We start from the raw sequence: 12239 nt of genomic DNA on the forward strand, positions 1-12239 counted from the left end.
AGAGAAGTTCCTATGTGATTTCGATTCACAGGAATATTCTCGCATATCTGGATGTTGTGTTCTCCAGATATCTTTTAACTTTAGTGATGCACAAAATTCTCTAAAAAATTTAGCCTCCTTCCTATATTTTGAAGCACTCTTTTGTCGAAACCTATCTATTTCAGGATGTAGCACCATGTTGAAGTCCCCTGCTAATATTATATTCTGCCCTAAATAAGGGATTAATTTTTGCTTGATATTACCCCAGAATTCCCTATCGAATTCGTTCGGCCCATAAACGTTGCAGATTGTCCATATTTTGTGTGCTGTTTCGATTTGCGCTTTGCTGGAGATGACACACCTCCAACATTCCAGGAAATGAAGTTTAAACTTCTACACATCTAAGAATTAAATTCGTCTTACTTCTAAGCCAGCCCGCCTCTAGAGGGGTACCCGGGGGCGGGCGGGGAAGAGAGAAAAAAAAAAAAAAAAAAAAAAAAAAGGGGAGGGAAGGGGGAGAGAAAAAAGGAACGGGGAAAGGGGGAAAACCACAACATATAACAAATAAAACCTGCATCCATTCACTACCCAAGCTTACTATATCTGTGCAAGCTGGTAATTTCCCTTCACTGCCATTCATTGTATATCTCTTTTGCTATCTTGATCTTAAATGTGCTGGTGTATTTACCTAGTTACACCTTGATATTCTTTGTTTTACAGTATGTCTTAGCTTCTTCTGGGGTGTTTAACAGATTTTGCCCTTCTTTCTCTTCTATAATTAACCTTGCTGGATACCTGAGGCTAGCCTTTATACCTGCCTTAATAAGGGCTGAGCAATATGGTGACATTTCTCTTCTTCTAGCTGTCGTATCGGTAGAAAAGTCTTGGAATAATAGAACTTGTGTACCTTCAATACTAAATGATTTAATCTTTCGGTATTGCTGCATAACCCTGATTTTATCTTGGAAACACAGGTATCTGATAACTATCATTCTAGGGCGTTTTTTATTATCTGCATCTGACCTACTTGGACCGACCCTGTGTGCTCTTTCTACCGCAAGTTTATCTCCCTGTAATTCCAGGCCCAATAGCGTGGGTAACCTAGTGGAAGCAAATTGTATCAGGTCTGAAAATTCACTATTTTCTGGCAAGCCCACCACCCTCACATTGTTTCGGCGCGATCTATCTTCAAGATCGTCAACTTTGTTTTGCAAAGTTTTAATGGTGTCTGTGAGTTTATGGTTATTTGTTTCCTGTATAGTATATAAGTCTTCTAACTCTGATATTCGAGTCTCTGCCTCTGTCAGTCTACTGGAGAACTGCCTGATCTCCACCGTCAACCCAGCCAAATCTTTTTTCAATGACTCAAGTTGTGGTACAATCAGCTCTGCTAACTGATTATTCGTAATCTGTATGTCTGTGCCGGCGGTGGCCACCACGGATGTCCCCAGCAGGCTATCTGCTACTGCCTCGTTTAATGGCTTATTGCCTTTCTTATCTCTCTTGACGGGCATAATTGGGGATCTTTGTTTCATATTAGTCATATACCTTTCCATGAAGTGTCGTGTATAAAAAAAAAAATTGTCACAAGTGGTGAATCTTGTATATGCCTATATACCTATAGGCATGTATGTGCACAATATATAAGTAAAAGTGAAAAGTGTGAAAGAAAGAGAAGAAGAAAAGAAAAAAAGAAAAGAAAGAGAGGAGAAAGAAAAACAAAAAAGAAAAAATTGGAGGTTATGTGACCTCTATTCGCAGTGTGAATTGAAAACGGCTCCTTCCCACGAAGCCTAAACAGTTTCAAACAATCTTGTGTGTGTGTGTAAAAAATAAATAAAAGTGCTTTACTTTTTAAGGGAATTATATGTTTTCACACCCCCATAACTTCTTATGCTAATTGTATTTATGCTTATATCGTCAAATTGATATATTGCTCTTTCAAAAATGAATAGCTCTAAAATTAGGTATGACAGTTATTGCAGACAGCCACATATATATAAAATAAATGGCAGAAACACAAAGCAAAGATATACATGAAAACAAAAAGAAATATGTAGCAGCAGATCAACTGGGCCAAAGTCCTCTGCCTCCTTGCATACAATATAGAAAGATAATCTGTATTCAGACTATGCCAATCTACTCTTTGTCACTGCAAAACGATGCTCTCTTTCTCCAAGTGTCTTATTGCCTCTTGCTAGAGACCAGGAGGCAGATCTGCAGTAATCCAGGTATAAATGGATATATATAAACAGTCTCTCATAGTATTTTTGGCAATATAGTCCTTTGACCCTTTATTTAAACCACAGATAGAGTTAAAACCTTTATGTCCACCAGGTAGATTTTAAACCTGCACGCCTTTATCTTTGCTGCCTAGGGTGTACCAACAGCCGGACAGGCGAAATAACAAGCCTTCAAAAAATGTTATAAGAAACTGTTGTTTGGCTTCCTTTAGCTTCTATAGGCCTCCCAGCTGCATTCTCAGAAGGCCCTCAGTGTGTGCACAAATATAAGTTAGTTATATCATAACTTTTAAGAGATATATAATAAAACCTTCTGAGATTTGATAAGTCATAACAGAGTATTCCCAGAGGCAAAGATAGCTTTATCCAAGCAGCTGACTGTTAAAGTTGCCTTGCTGCATATAGGCCTCCTCACCCAACGGTTAAACACCGGCTCTTCGAGTATGCCATTACTTGTGTGCAAACAAAGATTGATCTTTAAGTCATATGCAGAGACACAATATCTGTTATAGGCTTAGTGTATCATATGTCCCCATATGTCTCCTTATGACTCTCAGTTTGCATTAGGCTTACAGTATAAAGTGCTGGCTTCTATGCTGTTTTATAATGAAATTGTACTTGCGGTTTTTCTGCCTCAGGGCATGCAGCTCATGTGTTCCGTCACCCTCACTTGGACGTCGATCCAAACGAGACACCTCCCGTTCGCGCCAACCTCCCGAGGGGCCGACACTGAGTCAGATCCTGCTGAATTTCCCGCTCTTGTCTCGCTTACTCTTTAGTAAGGACCTGGGCTGGGACCGGCACCTTCCTCCTCTATTGCTGCACCGCGTCAGCAGAAAGGGTTCCTCCACCAGCTTTTCCTCTGCTCGCAGGTGTAAGTGAGTGGATGCGGTCAGTACCACCTGACCTTGGCGGTTAGCGCTGACTTCCGTAGAGCTCCGTGAACTCTGTCACCCCTAGGCTTCCGCAATCGTCACTGCCAATGGGGACCAGGAGCTGGGGTGATGCAAAAACTCTCTGCTGCTGAGTGCGCAGAGCATAGAGCGCGCGTGTGTTCTCTCACGCTCCTCCCCGGAAGTCCCAATCGTGATCTGTTTCTAATGATTCTTGATTATTCTATATGATTACTGTATCAGTGTATACATTTTAAAGTTTACAGAAAAACATAATAGTTATTCTGTTCATTCAGCCCATATGGTTGGACTGAATTTAATAAATAGATCCACCTGCTCTCAGCTCTCAGCAGGGCATTTTCTAGATTTCCTCCTCGCATTCCTAAACTCACTTTTTCTATACCCCAGCATTGCAAGTCATTTGAGTTTGAATTGTGGAATTTTAAGAAATGTGCAGCTACACTAGTTATGGATTTCATTTCATCCTTATCTTTCGCTGCATTTTTGATATTCCTTAAGTGTTCCATAAGCCTCAGATGTAATTTCCTTGAGGTCATTCCTACATAGTACAGGTTGCATGTGCAGTGTAATACATAAATTACACTCTCTGTATTGCAACTTATATATCTTCTGATGTTATGCTTTTTCCCAAATCTGTCTGTGATGGTATCTGTGTTACGTATATATTTACAAGTGCTGCAGTTGCCACATTTACGTGCTCCTGGCTTGAATGCTGTTTTGGTTTTCTTCTTTTGAAAGTGACTACTGGTTATAAGATCTTTTACATTTTTCGTCCTTCTGTATCCCACTGAGGGCCTCTCACCTAGAGTGGTCTTTAGTGTCGGATCCATCATTAAGATATTCCAGTGTTTCTGTATGATGTTCAGAATTTGTGGAGTTTGGCTGTTGTATGTCATAATTAGCCTGGGTATATTGGAGCTTTTTTATGTTTTTTGAAAAGGAGGTCATGTCTTGGGGTATGTGCTGCTCTATACTTAGCTTTTTTGGTACTCCTTTTGCTGTACAATCTTGTCCAAAATCTTTCTTCCAATTCTTTTGCCCTAATGTTGAATACCTGCTCATCCGAGCAATTTCTGCGTAGTCTTAAAAATTCTCCAGTTGGTAAACTTTTCATTGTGCCAGGAGCATGTGCACTTGTGCTGTGTAGCACACTGTTTGCAGCAGTAGGCTTTCTGTATAGATCAGTAGTAACATTTCCATCACTGTTCTTATTGATTGTTAAGTCCAAAAAGTTTATTTTGGTGAGGCTTGCTTCATGTGTTAATTTTATGTTTAGATCATTTTGATTTAGATGTTTTAAGAAATTCAACAATTCACTGTGTGTGCCCTCCCAGATAAAAAGGATGTCATCTATAAATCTTATCCACAATGGGATATTATCAGTATATTTTTGATTGCTTTCAGTAAACACAAATTCTTTCTCCCACCAGCCTAGAAACAAGTTGGCATAAGTGGGCGCACAGGTAGTGCCCATTGCTGTGCCTCTGGTTTGAAGATAATACTGGCCATCAAATGTGAAAAAATTGTAATTCAGTACAAAGTCTAGCATGTTTAAGATGAACTTGTCGTGTTCCGTGTTCTCTTCGGAATATCTTTCTAAAAAGTATCTGGTGGCTTGTAACCCTTGTTGATGGTTGATCGAGGTATAAAGGGACTCTACATCTGTAGTGACAAGCCAAGTGGTGTCATTTAACGTTATGTTTTCTAGTCTTTGTAAAACCTGCATAGAGTCTTGTACATATGAAGGTAGTTCTTCTACATACTGGCGTAATCTTAAATCTATATATGAGCTAGCTCTCTCTGTTAAGCTTTCAATGCCTGACACTATGGGCCTGCCTGGTGGAATTTGTGGAATTTGTGCATTTTTATGTATTTTCGGTCCACTTTTAAATATTTGTGTTCTTTAGTTGTGATGACTCCTTCTTTAAAGGCTTTGTTGACCATGTTTGAGTAAATTTTTGAATAGCCTTCCATGGGATTGTGTAACAATCTAGTGTAACAGGACTTATCTTTTAGTTGTTTGTTGGCCTCTTTGAGGTACATGTCTATAGGCCAAATTACTATATTGCCACCCTTGTCAGATCCACGAATGACTACTTCATCCCATTGTGTCATTTCGTGTATCGCCTGTTGTTCTTCAAATGTTAAATTGTATTTTTTGGGCGCTAGTTTAAGAGATGTAATGTCCCGGCACACACTATCTCTAAACATCTCAATTTGAGGATTGTTATAGTTTTTTTGGTACAAATGTGGATTTGTTTCTTATGTTGCCTCTCCATCTGTCTGGAGTCTTAGGTTTTGATTCACCTAGTAAATCTTCTAGATCATTTAAAGTTAATCTTTCTTCTTCTGTCCATCCTGACATATTTTCTTCCGATGAGAAGAATTTTTTCAGAAACAATTTTCTAGTAAACAGTTGAATATCTTTTACAACCTCAAATTTGTCTACATTATTAGTTGGACAAAAAGATAAACCTTTGGATAGTACAGAGATATGATTGGGTGTTAGCTTTAATGTGGATAAATTAATGACTCTCATTGATTCATTCTGATCTGTGAGAAGGGGCTCTGTTCTCTCCTGGGTGGTCTCCAGTGGCCTTGTTGTCCTCTCTGATACCTGGTTCTGCCTCTTGTTGGTCTTTTGTTTATGCCTCCCCCCTCTGCGTATTCCCCTCCTGCCTCTCCTGCATCTAAAAAATCCTTCCTCTTGTTTCTGCTTGATGACCTTGGTACAATGGGGTTGGGTGGGGGTACAGATGTTTGTTGGGGGGCAGTGCTATTGGAACTTCCTTCCTCTCCATCTGTATCAGAGATATCACTTTCTATGATATTCACTCTTGGGTTTTTGTTTGTATTTCTATAGAACCCATTCTTGCGCCATTTATACACTCTGTTATTGCTATAATCACTGATGTCTCTGTTAAGTTTCCCAGATTTTATATTTTTGAGTTCTTGCTCGTACTTGTCTAGTTCTTGTTGATACAATTTATATTGTTGATTAAAGTCAGGATTTAGCTCAAATTTTTTGAGATTTTCCTACTGTTCCTTTATTTTGGTTTCAAACAGATCATATTCTAGTGTATCATGTTTTACTAGAATTTTCATCAATTTCTCTGAACATTCAGAGAGAGCTTCCTCCCACTCAATTGTTAAACTATCAATTTTGAACTCAAAAGCTGGAAATAGCTGTATGCGTAACCCTCTGGGTATAAGTTTTCTTTCTATATATTTTTCAAAAAAGTGTTTGTTCCACCATGTTTTGTCCTGTTTGTACAGGGTTCTATGTAGATCTTTTAACGCCTCATCTAGTGAAGTAGCTACTGGTGTATTTCCGGTACTTTGGCCACTGTCAAAAATGTCATTTAGGTCTGCTGTTCTTTTTTGCTGTCTTGCTTGTCTGTCTGTATTAAATACAGAATCCATTATTAGGTATAATGTATAGGAGTCTATGTGCTCTATTGTTCAGAAAAATCTGGTGATCCCAGACAACTTTTCTTGTATTATTACACACGAACAATGGCACCACAAGGGCTTTTTCCCTGTTATTCAATAATTACAGACTATATAATATGTATTTGTGAAACAAATATTGCTTATATAGGGAATGGTGCTAATGCATAAGTAGATAAATTTCAGAAAACTAAGGAGAATCACACAAGGAGTGTGGATATCTCCTGGAAGTATGCACCTATAAGCACTCTTAGCCTAGACTCTGTGGCAGTAAATCCAGAACGGGTAGAATTAAAATATAACTTTTATTATGAATTGCTCTTAAAATAAGGGTAACACACAAATTAAAAACGACACTAGCACCTCCAAGACATCTATTAAGTGGTTCACTCTTTAGGAGGACTTATTAGATCAAAGGCCTAATGTAAATAATTATATTCTCCTTAATAGAGTTATCTTTGTTCTGCTATACTGCTGCTATTGGGTCCCAATAATATATGTGTGCAGTCATAATATGACTACCACCCTATATAAGGATATTTGGTTACCCTAATAACTCTGGATCATGTGGTGTTAGCCAGAATTGTGTCTGTTTGTATAAATATTTTCTGAGAGGACAATAACTGATTAATTTCTCTCAGTGAGGCCAAATATTCTCACTGTTTAAAGGTACAACATGTGGATGTTTATTGAAAAAACAATATTCAGTGTTGCTTATATCTAGATGTATACTATTTAGACTCTGTACTCCAAATAATAGTTGTGAAGTTTTATGTGCAACACTATAGTGTTATATTATATTGACCACATATGTAAAATAGTTTTCTGATATCTAAGCTCAATACAATCCCCAACCGTTTACTCAGTGCAAATCCTTGTTGTTATATTATTACTATTTTGTTCAGTTATCATTCACTTTGTAAGTAATATGGGAGTGCTCTCAGTCAAGCTAATGTTACGGTCACTGCTTGACTACTGATATATACAGCATTAGCACAGCAGCACTAAACAATCTCACTATAGAATTAATGTGGGTTACAATATTTTCTTTTATCTTAGCGCTGCATCAATATCCTTTGTGGTATCTAGTATTGGTTGCAAAGCAGCAGCACTGTTATTGTGTTTCTAGTTTGTATCACATTTCAGTTACATTCAATTCGTGCTGTAAACTTGTAACTAATTCCTATACTGGATAGTATAGTTCTATTTGAATTGGTTGGTATCTATACTCGTGTCAATTCAGATTGCAACTGACTCGGTAGGTTCTATTATACTCTCTATTGTCCTGCCCAGTAATAAGTAAGACTGATTGTATTTCAGTTAGCCAAAAATTCTAGCTAAGTCTGGCACAACCCAGACTGTACAACAAGTTAACTACGTATAGCAGATATTGAGTATTAGATTGTCATTGAGGTGCTAGGCTTTTAAAAAATGAGAGCGCCCAAACGCTCGCTGTGACTCCTGACTAGTTTCGCCCCTCCAGGCTTTGTCAAAGGCGGCGAGCCGCCGTTGTTGGGGGAGTATATACCGGTTGAAGCCGGAAGTCCCGCCTTGCTTCTATTGTGATTGGCTCTTGATCAGACAAGGTTCATTGATTGACAGCTTCTACATGCAATCATTATTTGGGGATGATTGGTTTGTGTCCTATGCTGATGTTACGCGTGCTGTCTGTATGTTGAATGACAGATTCGGTCAGTGTTCTATACTGATTCCTAAGGTGGTCTACCTTATTTAATATTATCATGGTGTTCAAATATTGATACATATACTATTATTTCGATATTTTGCTGATCATTGTGACTAATCATTAATTACTCTTTGGATAAATTACATTCCTAATATGATGGAAATAGATTAACTTCTCATCTAATGTAAATAGCAGTTTAATATCTGAGTACAGTGCCATAGATATTAATTATTAGTTTTAGGCTGTACTACAGTGAAGAACAGATACGGTCTTATAATGTAACTGTGCTCTTGCGTGAAACTAAATAAAAGTGTTAGTGAAAATTAATATGTGAAATGAGAAAATAAAATAAAAAGATTTGTTAACTCTCTACAGTGCTGTGAGTGTTCACGTTATTTGAAGAACATGTTTATGTTACATCCCTTGTTTCGTTGTGTGTTTTATCCTAGTGTCTTGTGATACTTGATTGTAAATATTGTGATGAATATTGTCTTGCTATTGAGTTCAAAGCTAGCAATTTAAATTAGTGCTGTTTGTTATTTTAGTTGTCTGTGTGATAAATTAATTGTGTGTTAATTATGAAAACACTAGTTGGACAGTCTATTCCAGTGGTTCGTGAATGTGTTCTTGTAAACAGATTTTTGTGACATTAACTTTTGTGAAAAGTTGGGGGAAGGGGTGAAAGAACTGTATTCACTTGATATACTTCATTTTTGTGACTCTTTACTTGTGTATTTTACTTATTTGTATTATATCATATTGTTTCATTTATATTGTGTCAACTTTTTTAATCGTGATCTGTTTCTAATGATTCTTGATTATTCTATATGATTACTGTATCAGTGTATACATTTTAAAGTTTACAGAAAAACATAATAGTTATTCTGTTCATTCAGCCCATATGGTTGGACTGAATTTAATAAATAGATCCACCTGCTCTCAGCTCTCAGCAGGGCATTTTCTAGATTTCCTCCTCGCATTCCTAAACTCACTTTTTCTATACCCCAGCATTGCAAGTCATTTGAGTTTGAATTGTGGAATTTTAAGAAATGTGCAGCTACACTAGTTATGGATTTCATTTCATCCTTATCTTTCGCTGCATTTTTGATATTCCTTAAGTGTTCCATAAGCCTCAGATGTAATTTCCTTGAGGTCATTCCTACATAGTACAGGTTGCATGTGCAGTGTAATACATAAATTACACTCTCTGTATTGCAACTTATATATCTTCTGATGTTATGCTTTTTCCCAAATCTGTCTGTGATGGTATCTGTGTTACGTATATATTTACAAGTGCTGCAGTTGCCACATTTACGTGCTCCTGGCTTGAATGCTGTTTTGGTTTTCTTCTTTTGAAAGTGACTACTGGTTATAAGATCTTTTATATTTTTCGTCCTTCTGTATCCCACTGAGGGCCTCTCACCTAGAGTGGTCTTTAGTGTCGGATCCATCATTAAGATATTCCAGTGTTTCTGTATGATGTTCAGAATTTGTGGAGTTTGGCTGTTGTATGTCATAATTAGCCTGGGTATATTGGAGCTTTTTTATGTTTTTTTGAAAAGGAGGTCATGTCTTGGGGTATGTGCTGCTCTATACTTAGCTTTTTTGGTACTCCTTTTGCTGTACCCTCTTGTCCACAATCTTTCTTCCAATTCTTTTGCCCTAATGTTGAATACCTGCTCATCCGAGCAATTTCTGCGTAGTCTTAAAAATTCTCCAGTTGGTAAACTTTTCATTGTGCCAGGAGCATGTGCACTTGTGCTGTGTAGCACACTGTTTGCAGCAGTAGGCTTTCTGTATAGATCAGTAGTAACATTTCCATCACTGTTCTTATTGATTGTTAAGTCCAAAAAGTTTATTTTGGTGAGGCTTGCTTCATGTGTTAATTTTATGTTTAGATCATTTTGATTTAGATGTTTTAAGAAATTCAACAATTCACTGTGTGTGCCCTCCCAGATAAAAAGGATGTCATCTATAAATCTTATCCACAATGGGATATTATCAGTATATTTTTGATTGCTTTCAGTAAACACAAATTCTTTCTCCCATCAGCCTAGAAACAAGTTGGCATAAGTGGGCGCACAGGTAGTGCCCATTGCTGTGCCTCTGGTTTGAAGATAATACTGGCCATCAAATGTGAAAAAATTGTAATTCAGTACAAAGTCTAGCATGTTTAAGATGAACTTGTCGTGTACCCTGTTCTCTTCAGAATATCTTTCTAAAAAGTATCTGGTGGCTTGTAACCCTTGTTGATGGTTGATCGAGGTATAAAGGGACTCTACATCTGTAGTGACAAGCCAAGTGGTGTCATTTAACGTTATGTTTTCTAGTCTTTGTAAAACCTGCATAGAGTCTTGTACATATGAAGGTAGTTCTTCTACATACTGGCGTAATCTTAAATCTATATATGAGCTAGCTCTCTCTGTTAAGCTTTCAATGCCTGACACTATGGGCCTGCCTGGTGGAATTTGTGCATTTTTATGTATTTTCGGTATCATATAAAAAGTGGCAACCTTAGGTTTGTCCACTTTTAAATATTTGTGTTCTTTAGTTGTGATGACTCCTTCTTTAAAGGCTTTGTTGACCATGTTTGAGTAAATTTTTGAATAGCCTTCCATGGGATTGTGTAACAATCTAGTGTAACAGGACTTATCTTTTAGTTGTTTGTTGGCCTCTTTGAAGTACATGTCTATAGGCCAAATGACTATATTGCCACCCTTGTCAGATCCACGAATGACTACTTCATCCCATTGTGTCATTTCGTGTATCGCCTGTTGTTCTTCAAATGTTAAATTGTATTTTTTGGGCGCTAGTTTAAGAGATGTAATGTCCCGGCACACACTATCTCTAAACATCTCAATTTGAGGATTGTTATAGTTTTTTGGTACACAACTATTATTTGGAGTACAGAGTCTAAATAGTATACATCTAGATATAAGCAACACTGAATATTGTTTTTTCAATAAACATCCACATGTTGTACCATTAAACAGTGAGGATATTTGGCCTCACTGAGAGAAATTAATCAGTTATTGTCCTCTCAGAAAATATTTATACAAACAGACACAATTCTGGCTAACACCACATGATCCAGAGTTATTAGGGTAACCAAATATCCTTATATAGGGTGGTAGTCATATTATGACTGCACACATATATTATTGGGACCCAATAGCAGCAGTATAGCAGAACAAAGATAACTCTATTAAGGAGAATATAATTATTTACATTAGGCCTTTGATCTAATAAGTCCACCTAAAGAGTGAACCACTTAATAGATGTCTTGGAGGTGCTAGTGTCGTTTTTAATTTGTGTGTTACCCTTATTTTAAGAGCAATTCATAATAAAAGTTATATTTTAATTCTACCCGTTCTGGATTTACTGCCACAGAGTCTAGGCTAAGAGTGCTTATAGGTGCATACTTCCAGGAGATATCCACACTCCTTGTGTGATTCTCCTTAGTTTTCTGAAATTCATCTGATCTTGTAGCTTGCCTAGTAAGTTAGTGTTTTTTTTCTCTGATCCTACTGATAAAATGTATGCGTCTCAATTGGAAAAAAAGCACAGAGCACGATTTAAAAAACAAACAAAAACAAGATGTGGAAAATTGGTAAGAAAAATCTCTGGTCCTGAATTCCTCTAACCTAACGAGCTGCGGTGAGTTCCTGACCTCTTGCTATAACTCTCTGTTCCTTTATGAATATAAACCTTTGAAAAGGTTAGGGGAGGGTTTTGAACCTCTTTCAACCCCCATTATTTTTTAAACTTTGCATTTAGTTTGGGCCGCCTATAAACCAATAATATGGCTAACTGATTTACTATACTATACAATAGAATTAGTCTTATCTAAGTGTTGAGACAAATTGAACTTGCTACGGCAAGACTTTATTTAACTTCTTAAGTGTGAATCTGTGTTATGCTTGATACTTTTTAGAATTTAATTTAATGTAGCTGTGAATGTGGAAT

This window comes from Bombina bombina, chromosome 3 (assembly GCF_027579735.1).
Source record: "Bombina bombina isolate aBomBom1 chromosome 3, aBomBom1.pri, whole genome shotgun sequence".
Classification (NCBI taxonomy): Eukaryota; Metazoa; Chordata; class Amphibia; order Anura; family Bombinatoridae; genus Bombina; species Bombina bombina.